This window comes from Rhinolophus sinicus, linkage group LG06 (assembly GCF_036562045.2).
Source record: "Rhinolophus sinicus isolate RSC01 linkage group LG06, ASM3656204v1, whole genome shotgun sequence".
Classification (NCBI taxonomy): domain Eukaryota; kingdom Metazoa; phylum Chordata; class Mammalia; order Chiroptera; family Rhinolophidae; genus Rhinolophus; species Rhinolophus sinicus.
In genome coordinates, this window is record NC_133756.1 from 105,067,207 (window position 1) to 105,081,256 (window position 14,050).

Consider the following 14,050-nt stretch of genomic DNA (forward strand, 5'->3'; position numbering starts at 1 on the left):
TTTCCTGCTCTGGAGGACGTATGGAGAAATCATTCAGCATCCAAAGATTGCAGCCTAATATCAGAAAGTTGTTCTCTTTGCATGTTCACAGGTCCACTCTTCTAAATATTGTGGTAAAATGTATTTAATTCTGAATGCTTTTGAAACACACTACTTTCAAAAGCTAGGGGGGAAAAATCAGTCATTTACACATGCATCTATTCAGGAATCCATGCATGCAACAAAGGTCGGCATCCGTGTACTATGGGCTGAAGATACTTACAAGTATACTTATAAGAATGAGGCAGAGAGAGATCTGACAGACAAAAGAGGAAGCAGGAATGTGACCACGGAGGCAGAGATTGGAGTGATGTGGTCACAAACCAAGGAATGTGCCGCCACCAGACTTCCCCTGCAGCCTTCACAGAGAGTGCAGCCCTGCTGACACTTTGATTTTAGACTTCTGGCCTTCAGAGCTATGACAGAATACATTTCTGTTATTTTAAACCAACTCGTTTATAGTAGTTTGTTACAGCAGCTACAGGAAACCAGCAGTGATGGGTAGCATTTTAATACATGCAGTTGGAGAAAAAAAGCAACTGTAGTGGAGGGAACAATGAGAACAAATGCACGAAGACAGAGCATTTTGGAATCCAGGAAGTGGTTTGGTATGACTGGACAAATCATATTAAATGCGTCTGGAGCACAAATAAACATTATAACATAGCCAACATTTATTGAGCCCTGTCTATGTGCCATGCTTGTGCCAAGCACTCTCCTTGTCATTTTTCATTTAATCCTCGCAGCTACCCTATGAGACAGGCATTTCCTCATCTCCATTTATAGATAAAGAAACTGAGGCACAGAGAGGTTGAATAATATGTCCAAGGTCACGGAACAAGGAAGTATTTGAGCTGGAAATCTGACCCTCAGATTTCCATCTGTCTGCTCAGGCTCTAAACTTTCATGCCATCTGTACTAGTTATGCTAAAGGATCTTCTTCCTCTGCTTCTGCTGTGCTCTGCAGTCATCTCTCAGAGCGCTTATCACAATGCTTTGTAATTTGCTTTCATTTGCCTGTTTCCCCTACTAGACTGAGCTCTATGAGAGAGGAGACCATGTTTTCCCAGATGGCTGGTGACCATGTTTTTCCTCAGGCCTGACACATAGTGAATCCTATGTAAGCATGTGCTAAACCAATGGCACTTGTCAAGCTCGATCTATAGGATGTATGTAGTATATGGACCAGAAAGCTTCACTGTGTATCACTTCATTTGAATGGGGCCAGGTGATATTAAGGCCCCCGTATACCCCATCTCCATATCACAAGAGGATTTCCCCCTCCTTTGGTGGAAATATTTGATGTGAGTGGGGGTGAGGGGGAGGGGCAATCTAGTAGTCTCCATATGAAAGAGTTACCCTAGGCCAGGTCCTGTACATCCAATGAGCACTCTTGGCAGAGCATCTCAAATCCTTCTGCTACTGTGGAGATCCCCACCAAAGAAGAATCCACTGCAATCCTGCTGAAACATTCTTTGAGCTTTGGAGGACGCTAATAAACACTATAGGTGGCATAGTTGTTTTGTCTCTAGGAAGGATGATCCCCTAATGGAAATCAAAACAACAACGAAAAAATGTCTTTTTTTTGTTCCAAAGCGCATGTTTCCAAGGAGTAGCTTTCCAGTCCTTAGCACCCCCAGTTAGGATGGAGCTAGAGACACCACTGTACTGTGGGATGCAGACTTTGCTTTAGATGTCAGAGGCTGAAGCCTGTACTGGGAGGTGCAGGTCCATGACGAGGGCTGAGGTCAGAAGCAGTAGTGCACACGCCCTGCAGAGAGTATGCCAGCCTATGTCCCATAGCACCGCAAAGTGTCCCCCACAAAGGCTGCCAGATCAGGGAGAGAGCTGCGAACCACACCATGTGTGAAAAAGTATGGAAGGGTTTCAAGCAAGGCATTTGTGGAAAAAAAGGCAAAGACCAAAAAGTGTGCAAAGTGAATAGAAACTTATCATCAGGATTTGCATGAAGGGCAACAAATCCCTAAAAGGAATGTTTGTGTTATAAATCTGACAGCTCTCTGCAGCATTCACACACACACACACACACACACACACACACACACACACACACACAAGCAGAGCAGAACATTAGAGGGCAAAAGAGAAAAAAGAAATTAACCAATTAAAGTGATGGGTCTAATTCTGATTTATCTACATTCGTACCCAGAAATCTCCAATGCCCTCCCCTTTTAAAGAAATTCAAAATCTTTATTCTTCACATTTTCTGTATTCCAACACTTATGTACATTGTATGTTATTCTTTACTACACCCGCCCATGCTTTTCCATGCAGCTTATACTTCCCTGAGCAGAACTGTTGCCTATTCCCCATTTTCCTGCTTCGGTATCTTCACTCCGTCTCCTCCAGATGGATGTTCAGTTTTATTTCTTCCTTTCAGATCATTCCTCCCATCTCCATTCTCAAAGACCTCATGTAAGCTAGCACCATGGATTCATGTGTTCTTTCATTTACTTGACCAATATTTATTGAGACATTTTTCTTATAGCACAGAAAACATTTACTGTCTTTTCCAGTTATTTTTCTATTGGTCGCAGTTACCTTACCTGACTGACTTGCAGTTTCAGCTTTGTAAGTCCGAGTGCTTTGTGTTTGCCAGTTCTCACAGATTTTTTTGGATAAAGGATTCCTTGGCTAGAGCCTATCTGTGTGAGAATGCTTTGCCAGTTAAAAGGAAATGCATGTGGTATGTTTGCAGTTAGTTGATGTGTTTATGTGTTTGGTAAAATTTGCTAAATGTATGTACAATGTGGGATGGATATTACCCAGAAAGCCCTTTCTATTCTAAAATCCCATTGCCATTTCTCACCTGGCTCACTGCAGCAGCCTCCTGGCCACCCTGCTGCCTTCAGTCTTGCTGTCCTGAATTCATTCTCCATCTTACAGTCACAGTGATGTTTCTAAAACACAGGTCGGGTTGTGGCTGCCTGTGCTGAAAGCGCTCTGATGGTTTCCCTTTGTTCTTAGGATAAATTTCAAACACCTGAGTCAGGACGCCCTGCAGGATCTCCTCACAGCTGGACTCTTCCAGCTCTTCTCTGTTCATCACTTTCTTGCCACTCAGCCCACCTTTACTGTTCTTTCTTTCTGGAATAATGCTACCCCCACCCCAACACCATGCGGCAAAGTCCCCTGCTTAACTCGTATTTATATCCTTTATAGGACTACTCCTCTAACCCTGCCTAGACCTGAGATTTTGTTTATGTAGCATTCTCTATATTCTCTGCGGTAGAATGTTACACAGCATTTTTAATTGCCTGCTTATTTTTTATCTAAACTCCATGAAACTGAGGCTTCATACGGGCAAGGATTATGTCTCTCTTATTCACCAATTAACACAAAGGTCTGAGACAATATAGCACTCGATGGATAGCTGTTGGATTGAGTTTAGTAACCTCTCATTAAAGGAAGCTAACAGGACACTTATTCTATTAAAAAATCTTGAATGAGAATGGTGCTTTCTCATTTAATATCACTAAACTGGTTACCTAGAGAAAACGGAATGACCCTTCCGGAGTCTGTTGTATCTTCACCTAATTGGCTAAGAGAAAGAGGAATGTCCTGACAAAAAGAATACTCCACCCAATTCCTGGGACCGCTCCCAGGCCAGAACTGCCTTGTAAAAGCTGGGATCCTGAAGTTACAACCCTTACTAAGACAACAATTATTGGTGCTTCAGTGCCTTTGATGTGATAGCCATTTTTAATATACATTGTTTTAGAACTCAGGACTACGCTATCAGGTAGTATCATTGTTTCCTTGTATGAGGAGGCTGAACTCAGACGTAAGTAACTTGTGCAAGGATTCCAGCATTACTGGTCACAGCGCCAGAATTCAATCAGAGCTGCTTCTAATTCCAGAACCTTTGCTCCTTGGATTTCACCACGCCATCTCTCTAGGGCTTCCCCATCCATGCAGGCTGGGAATGGAGAAGAGACTGGGAAAACCTTGCTGAGTAGACTCAGAGAATAGTGAATTTATCCTCGTACCAGAATGTTGGGTAAATGTCTGTCCGTATCTGTTGTACTGGTTCAAAAATAAATCGGCACTTTTCGTTTGTGAGCCTACTGTTTTGGGGAGGATGAGGGATGCATGATGTTTTAAAAAGTTTAAAGGCAGATGAAAGTCTTCTACTTCAAAATCTGTACCCACCAACCACCCGCTTAGCAACAGCTCTGAAACCTGATGACGGGCCCCTTAGGACGGTGAGCTGGGCTGCTGCAAACAGCTCTTCTTTGTAGCTCACTTCGCCAAACTTCATCAGGGGTCTGTGACATCAAAATAAATCCTTGTCTCTGACCGATGATATATCCAGTCATTCAGGAGACGGCTCCTGAGATCCATCTCAACAAGCTGCATGAAAAACCAGAGCTTCAAAATTGATCAGTTACCAAATGGGAAACTTCCTATTATTCCAAGGTACATTATGCTAAACGAACAATCATTTTTTATTTATTCTCAGCGCTGTTAGTAGAGGAATCCTGAGTACATAATCCTCGCTGATCTTGTGTTCCTTGGAAATGAAAGCTAGAGCCAGCAACTGGCTTAGTGGAAGAGTGAGATGAAAGTAGCTAGCATTGCCTCTTCTGTTGCGTTACTCATATAAGGAAGCCCATTCACCAATGGCCATGCAGGATTCCTGTTAAATCTTGGTGCTTGGGAACAAGAATTAAGGATCAATGTCTTAGCAAAAAATACAAGTATGGTGTTATGTGAAAATGTCAATAATTTTAAGGTATTTTGTTTCCATAGCTTAAGGCTTTAAATTCTGAGTTTGAGAAAGATAGGCTAATGTTCGTGACAATTTAATTTCCCCGGATCTATAAGACTGTGTACCACACTTGCCTCAAAAATATCTGTGGTTGAGGTAAATGAGTGAGGAACACAGAAATGTACAGAGGGAAGACCATGTGAAGACACAGGGAGAAGATGACTATTTACAAGCTAAGGAGAGACGCCCTCGAAAGAAATCAACCCTGCTGACACCTTGATTTCAGGCTTCTAGCCTCCAGAATCCTGAGAAAATAAATACATGTTGTCTAGGCCATCCAGTGTGTGGTACTTTGCTATGGAAGCCGTACAAAACAAATACCATCTACAAACTTCTTCAGTTATCCATCTCTTTCCAATTCCCCTGCTACTACCCTGGTCCAAAGCAACATCATCTTTTTCTTGAACTATAATCATTGTGTCTTAAATAGTCGCCCATATCTACTTTCACAGCCCTCCAAACAATTGCTCAAGTAACCTTACAATGCAAACAGATCATTAGCCTACTTCTCGTCAATGGTTATATTTGGTGAAAGTTGAGATCAGAAGACCAAACAAAAGAACATTGCATTAGTCTGAGCAAAAAATTATAGGGACTTGAAATAAGGCCGTGGAGTAAAGACAAGGAGGAAGGGATAGGAACCAGGTGGGCTATGAAGGCAGAATCCAAAGGAAAGTACAACCCGTTAAATTGTGGGAGAGAGGATAATGAGGAATTGATCACGAACGTCTCTTAGGCAGTGACATGTCTAGAGTCCTTGACACCCAGAGGAGATAATTTTTAAACTCTTCCTCCTCTGCATGACAAAATCATATTCAGTAATAATCATGTAACAATTGTTAACAGTCATTATTTTCTTGATTTGTACTTTTAAAACAATTAACAAACACAGAGAAGCCTGCATTTAAATGTTAAAGGCACTATTCAAATTTAGAAAAGTGTATTATATATTGTAATAGAGGTTTTTCATTTGTGTTTTCGAAACAAAAATATTACATCTCATGGTTCACATTTGTTTCAATATTTTTAACTTTCAACACAAATGAAAACACCAAGTGGTTACATAGAATGAAAGAACTAAAGCACCCAAGTTCTCTTTCTTGGTCTCTACAATCACTGTGCTAGTGTTTTTATTTCTAAGCTACTGTTTTAATGCAGGAATATGTATCATCACAGGAACTAAAGGTATACACTGTGCCTGAAGTGAGCTTGAATGCTTCTGAACTATTTCAAAATTACTTTAGAGAGAAACACAGTATAGCTAAATTTTGGGAGTCAACTGTGTAACTGGAGGTTCTCTGGATTAACATCCATGAAGAATATAATGTTTATTATACGATATGTTGAACGATGGACTAATATGAAACTTGCATATATATTATTAAAATTCAAGATTAGTTAGAACTCACATTAATTTTGCAGAGAGGGGAATTTTATCACTCACATTCTTTAGACTTTGCCAGCATATGGTGATTAAAAAAACACACTAATAAACAAACAAACAAACAAACAAACAAAAAATCGGATCAACTTTCAGTCAGTAATTGTGTTTAAAGTCTCTAGAGATAATGAGCCCCATTATTGACTGTACCTAGGATAGACTGTCCCCACTACACTACCCTGCCCTTGGTCTACTACTGTTCTTAGGTATTTGACTCAGAAAAAAAAAAAAAAAAAGGTTCTGTTTATGTTGCCTGCTGTGGGCTAATTGTATTCCCTGAAAATTCATATATTAAAGTCCTATCTATAAGTACCTCAGAACATGACTATTTGGAGGTAGACTTACATCTTTAAAGAGTTAAAAGGAGGACATGGGTAGACTATAACCCAATATCACTTGTATACTTATAAGAAGAGATTAGGACACAGACACACACCGAGGGACGATGATGGAAGGACACCAGAAGATTGCCATCTGCAAGCCAGGGAGAAAAGCTCATAAGAAACCAAACTTGCTGATACCTTGATGTGGAACTTCAAGCTTTCAGAACTGTGAAGAAACAGATTCTGTTGTTTAAGCCATCATGTCTGATACGTTGTTATGGAAGCCCTAGCAAAAACTAACATATTGCCTGACCCATTGGGGGAAGTTTAATTGGAAAGGTGATAAATTCAGCTTTGAATGGATTTAGTTTTATGTCGTCTGGGACTGCCCAGAAATTTCAGAACCGAATTTGGAAGATAGCAATAACCTGAAAAAATGTATTTGCAAGTCATCAGTATTTGGGTGGTAGCTGAAGCCATGAGAATAGATGAAACTAACCCAGAGAGAGCCACAGAGCAAGGGAAAGAAGGCCAAAGATGAGTGCCTGGGGAGACCCCACAGGTCTGCATAAACCTCAGAACATGAGCATGTTTACTCACAGATGTAGTTGGACGTACCAAATGGGGTTATTCACCAGAGAGAGGTCATTTAGGGAGATATTAAAGTTTAGAGAGAAAATCATTTGTAAATGAAAATTATCCCTGTGATAATTCTCAGAATGAACAATTTTCCCATCTGAAGCTGTCTATCCCTGTGATCCACCGGAAAAACATTTAGCTTAAAAAACAGGATAGAAATAAAGGCTAAGCTGCTTCTTTCAAATGAATAACTTCCATTACTGGTAAAATAAACTTCGTGTTGAATAAAAAGGTGAACTGAAAGTGTAGGTTCCTGACATCTGAGGTCTTCATGTGCTGGAAGTGCCATGCTCGGAATATTTCAGAATGCTGTAATTTTCGCTAGTAAGCTGAGAAATAGGAATATCTACAAAAAACTGGTTTGAAAAGAATAGACAACTTCAAGGCTTTAGTGAGAAAGAATAAAATGTCACTGACACTTGAAATAAAAATATCACAGGGATTTTTCAACTTTAGAGTCGGCCCACTTTGTGTGTGTGTGCCCAGATTTAATGTCAGATTTCAGTATATCTTCCTATTAGAAAATAATAATTTTATTTAATAGTAAGGTTAATATCTCTATTTTATCTAACTGGTACTGGGCATATATATATATATATATATATATATATATATATATATATATATATGTTTATATATTATTAATATATAGTATCAATTTCTTTAAAAAAAATAAAATATATATATATTTTTTTTTTTTTTTTTAGCAAAAAGTAAAAACAAGTATGTTGAAAAATCCAGGTGTAAGATTGGCCTCATTCAAGCATTATGTAAGGGCCCACATGGTAGAAACAGGTTCAGCTAAGGTGTTGCTCCATCTCTCCAGCCTACTGCCTCTGGGTTAGCTCACATCTCAGGCAGGCTTTCTTTCTTGGAGGCAAGATGACTATAGGTGGTTCCAGTCTTCCATTAAAGTTCAATGTCCAAGCACAAGTCTCATTGGATCTCAGTGGATCTAATTGGATTATATACCCATTAATGAAGCAATAGAATTGGCCAGAGGTCACATGCTGTGCTGATTTTCCTAAGCCTTGTTAATGTGTTCCACTTTGATTTAGTTTGGGTTCCATATTGTCTGTGAATTCAAGAAGGGTTTACCTGCAAATAACTGATACCAAATGAAGAGTGCCGGAAGGTTGAATGGTATATAAATATACACACACTCATACATACATGCACATACATGTACACATGTAATAAGTTTTTATATACACATACATGCAAGCTAAAAAAAGAAAACTTTAAGGTATTCCTAATGCCATTTTATTTGTTGTGTGAGAAGAACAAGTAAAAGGGGAAAAAAGACAAATAGTTGAGCACATTGATGTTTTAATATCACAATTAAACTGCTCTAAGAAGATAGTTTTCTACAGGATGCTATGGGAATAAAAAACTATTCAGGGTTATTTTTGTGGGATAATATTCTAAAATGCTGTTCTAGAACCTTTTATTTAGAACCAGCCAGCTGAGAGCTATTCAATCCTATTTGTATTTATATAGAAAATTTAATTAACTAGAAGTTTTAACAATTTCAATTACAGTAATTAAGTCTAATATTATTAGATGAAGATGATTGATTGGGAGTAAAGATAGTATATTTTCCAAAAATGTGTTCATGTGTTTGCTCGTGCTTGCGTGTGTGTATGTGTGTGTGTATGCGTGTGTGTGTGTGTGTGTGTGTGTGTGTGTGTGTGTGTCTGTGGCTTAACCCAAGACGACTGGGTGATACCATACCTAACACTCACAGAACTGTACTATGTTTTATTAGAGCAATTAGTAGTATGAGAGGAGCTTATGTAATGTCAGGTGTTTGAAGAAATACCCTTTATGTCCCCATGTGGGAGAATTCCTTCTATAAATGCTCTGAGATATAAGAAAAGGGAAAATTGCACTCAATTTTTATTATTTTTCTTCTGAATGTTTCTACCTTCCATATTTCTGCATCCTGCATTGTACTTTGCTTCTTCTCCCTAATCTCTCCACCTTGTACTGCCTGTTCTTCCTCTGATTTTGGATTCTCCAATCCTTTACCAAATTTAACTCACAAATGTGTGTCACACTATTGGACAGTTGGAAGTGGCATTAGAGGCGTGTTCAGCCAATACTTTAATTTTATATCTGCTGAGTTGAGCGAGAGGCAGAGAGCCTGTGACCTGCCAAACGCCATATAACCAGCTAGTATGTGACCTGGAACAAGGGTCCAGGGACCTTTTCGCTAAGCGACTCTCATGTAAATGTTCTCTCACACCACCTACATCATCTGACCCACAGCCCACATACGAAGTCAGACAATTAAGTTTGCGAACTCATCCTAGAAAAAGTGCTATATACCTATATACATAGTGAATATCATTATGGTCACCTTCGAAGTACTCCCCGTGGGAAACTATGCACTGATGCCAGCACCTAGTTCACCCCTCCCTTCAAAGCAGTTTTGGAACTCTTTTTCTGGAATGGCCATCAGAGCTGTCATTGTATTACCATTGATGTCCTGAATGTCATTCAAATGTCTTCCTTTCAATATTTCCTTCATCTTCTGGTAAAGAAAGAAGTCATTGGGGGCCAAATCAGGTGAGTAGGGAGGGTGTTCCAATACAGTGATTTGTTTACTGACTAAAAGCTCCCTCACTGACAGTGCGGTGTGAGCTGGTGCATTGTCGTGATGCAAGAGCCATGAATTGTTGGTGAAAAGTTAAGGTTGTCTAACTTTTTCATGCAGTCTTTTCAGAACTTCCAAATTGTAAACTTAGTTAACTGTTTGTCCAGTTGGTACAAATTCATAATGAATAATCCCTCTGATATCAAAAAAGTTTAGCAACATCATTGCAACAAGTTCACGAACTTGTTAGACCTCGTATGTTATATTGAGTGCTCACAATGTGCCATTCATTAAACATTTTACATCTATAACCTCATTTGATTTTCACATAACTGTATGAAGTAAATACTATTGTTTTCCTTATTTTGCAAATGAAGTTTAGGGAAGTAAAGTAAACTGTCTGAAGTCACATTGTTCATAATTAATGGAAATATGATTTGAACCCAGTGCATCTGATTCCAAAGTTAGAACTCTTATCTACAGAGTTGTGTTGCCTCCCATACAGATGGTCCCCTGTTCTGAACTATAGCACAGTTGGCTGGTAGTCTGTCCAGTCTCATAGCTGAGGAGGTCTAAATGGCAAATGAATATTTACCTTCCAGTGAGCTATTCTCTGCTTCTGGCTCATTTTTACAATTCTAGCCCCAATTTGACTACTCAGATCTGAAATGTAATTTCAATCGCCACATTGAAATTGGGGAAGAAAGGAAAGGATGTTTATAGAAGACTGCAGTGAGGGAAGAAGAGAACAGAGGACAAGAATCACCAAGGTGGGGGAATCTGGGGCCAGCTGAGAAATAGAATGGTTGTAACAAGAAACAAAAATCTGAACCTGACTTTCTCGTTTTTCTGATCCAACTGATGGATTATCTTTGGGCCATGATATCCTTCTGCTTGTCTTTTCCTGCTTTCTAACTATTCTAGGATCTTAATAACATAATAAAATAAAATACACTTGTCCAATGTAAAGCATGACTTACGTGGAAAAAAAACATCTGAGTCAACATAAAACCTCACCAAATCCTTGTAACAGATATTACAGGCAGCTGGTAGTCAAGACGGAAGGACTCTGAAGTACAACTAAGTTCAGGTCAATAGGAAGTATTTGTAGCTTGAACTTACAATTCACAATAAAGAGGAAATATGCTGGCTGTAAGCAGCAGAAGCATGTAATAACCCAGTCCCAATACATTTCAGAGTTGTTTTTATTGAACTCCAGCCATCTATCTAATTTGTTCTCCAGGGCATTCTCAGAGAGTAATTTTATGATATATATTTTTAAAAAGCTGACTGTTTTCAATAGTTTAGATTTAATTTTTCTCTCAGTCTATTAGGTGTCATTAAGTCATGACATCGTTTTAAGCTGCAATAGACAAATGCCTTAAATAGGCAAATTCAAACTAGAAGATTTAATAAGTGAAAACAGTGTGAGTAAAAGTAGGAATGAAATAGTTTTGCAGTGGATGGAGGAGTGAAAAGACAAAAGATATTGGGAAATTCAATAGAACTAGAACTCATGGAGACTACACAAAGGAATAAGGACAGGTGATAGAGTTTCAGTAAAGCTTTCTCAATTAAATTATGGTTACCCCACACAAGGCTTGGGTTTGTTTTTGTTTTGTTTTGTTTTGTTTTTTGGTGAAGTTGAAAAGATAGATATCATCCCAGGCAGTAGAGAATCTGAGCAAAGAAATGTCTGGGACTCACAGTTTTTCAGCCACTTTGCTATTGAACAGAGACTATTTGTTCTGGATACACTAACGGAGCCATTTTGTACTGCTGGGTAGAGCAGAATGCTCTGCTTCAAGGTTAAAGACTTGAGCACCTCTCAGCTTCTTGAAGAAGCAGCGTAGCCCTATGGGGTGCTTATGGGTTGTGTGACCTGGGCCAAGTTATCCAAACACTTGATACTCAGTTTTCCTCCTTTATAAAATAAGGGTAATCCTGACACCACCAGATCCATACCTAGAAAGGGCAATTCAATACTTCCTCCAGGGCACAAAAATGTAAATAACGATATACAAAGATTATCAGTTTAGCATTAGATTTACATGCTCACAGCACATTCACTTTCTGCAGCACAGAAGGTCCACATCTACTGAGTCTATCACCTAGTCAGCCAGAATTGTTCTAAGGATAAGGTGCTACTGGGGACACACAGTCTTATTAACACACGTCTGTGAGCCATGTCATCGGTTACAAAGTTGACCTCATGGTACCTTTTGTGCATGTCGTTTGCTTGGAACACCTACATAGCTGGTTTCAGGTTTGCCTACTTTTGAAATTTAAATGAAATGAGGGTTAGTTTTTTCATAGCAACGAAATCTAATTCTAAAAATTTAAGTAACACGTAACAAAATGCTGGCTTCTGTCCACTAAATTGATTTTAAGTCCCACTCATGACCCAGTGTTGACAAGTCCTGATACCGATATCCAATTACTCAAGGAAAACCCAGCCTCTGTACACACAGCAGGTTCTGTAGTTACTTTCCAGGTATAAAAGGCCTTTGATGATTTCTGGGCAGAACACAGTGCCAAGAACATAGGATTTACCCATGTGGCTATTCTTCATGTGCTTTCAGCTCATAAAAAGATAACTGGCTTTTGAAGTATTCTGGCTTCGGAGACCTGTGGGACTGACCTCTCAGGAATGGGAATGGCTAGCTACCTTACAACGGAATATGCAGGAAAATGCAAGTTGTTTGGCCACTTCTTGCTCCCTCCCTGGGCTGGCTAGAATTCTGGCCAGGAAGAAGAGGCTGGGTGAGGGGATGGGGTGCACATGTGGAGAGAAATCAGGGAGAATGGCTGGAGTGCCTGGAAGGTAAATTAATAGAGCTCCAAGGCCCAGTTACTTCAATTATTTGTAGTTAAAGCATCATTATGAGCAATTAATGAGCAGCCATATGGCACATCTCTAAGTCTAACCAATAGCTAGGTATTATTCAGTAAGGCTGCTTACCTCACATCCAGGTGGTGTAAGCAGTATAATCCCATTTGGGTGGCTTTAAACAGTGAAACAACAAAACAAAAAGCGACCGCTTTACACCCCTCCCTTGGACAATGTCCTGGGTTATTTCATTTATTGGATAGAGTTATGAGACTGATGGTTTGAGATAAAACTAACATTTTCATTAGGATTCCTTGCTGCAAGATACAGATACAATTTCTGGCTAATTTAAGCAACAGAGTTGTCATTAGAAGGATATGAAAGTAGTTGACAAACAAAGAAAAGGCTAAAAAAATGATATGTGTCAGAAAGCATCCAGAGCCGCATCAAGGAGTCCCTTGAATCGAAAAAGCTTCAACTGTGTGTGTGTGTGTGTGTGTGTGTGTGTGTGTGTGTGTGTGCATGCGCTCACGTGTCTACTTATGTGCTAGATCACAAAAACCTATGCATTTTTATCTGGATTGAAAAAGAATGATAGAAAATTCAATTCAATTCAACTCACATTCAATTGAGCATCAACATTATGCCAGGGATTGTTCTAGGGACTTATGATAAATCAATAAGTAAAACAGACTAAATCCTCTGCCTTCACGGGGCTTACACTCAGTGCTTTTATAAATCCATCCTAAAATGTGGTCTTAAGCAGTGATGATTATGAGGTGGGAAACTACTTTTGATAACTTTTTTATTTGCAAAATGTTACTTATCTTAAATTTAAGATTATCTATCTTTTGATTAGTAAAACAAGTATTTGTGGCTATTCTTCATGTGCTCTTTGCTCATAAATTACTTTCAGGAAGTAACACACACACACACACACACACATATATATATATATATATATATTAGTTTTAGGAGCGTACAGGTTATCAAACCATCTTAATTATTGAAAAATACATAATAAATTGTAACTATCCTTGCATTTGGCTGAATGTTCCACAAAAGTAACTGATAAATAAACTGATCCTAACCACCACTGAGTTTATAATCTAAAGTTGAGATGTTGCATAATGAGTTCATTTTGCTTAAAACTGCTCTCTAGACCTAACCTAACACTTTTTGAAAACATTATTAAATGAATTGAAGGAATTCCCCCAAATACTTAGGGAATTATACACTCAATGTAACAATGACCAGTGCAAATCTGTGTAAACTGAACATAGAATATCCTTTGGGAAACTCAAAAAAATAAAAGGATTACTAGCTTCAAAACATATCTTTGGAGTGAAAAATCACAATTTAAAGGGTAACTTTCATGTAAAAAATC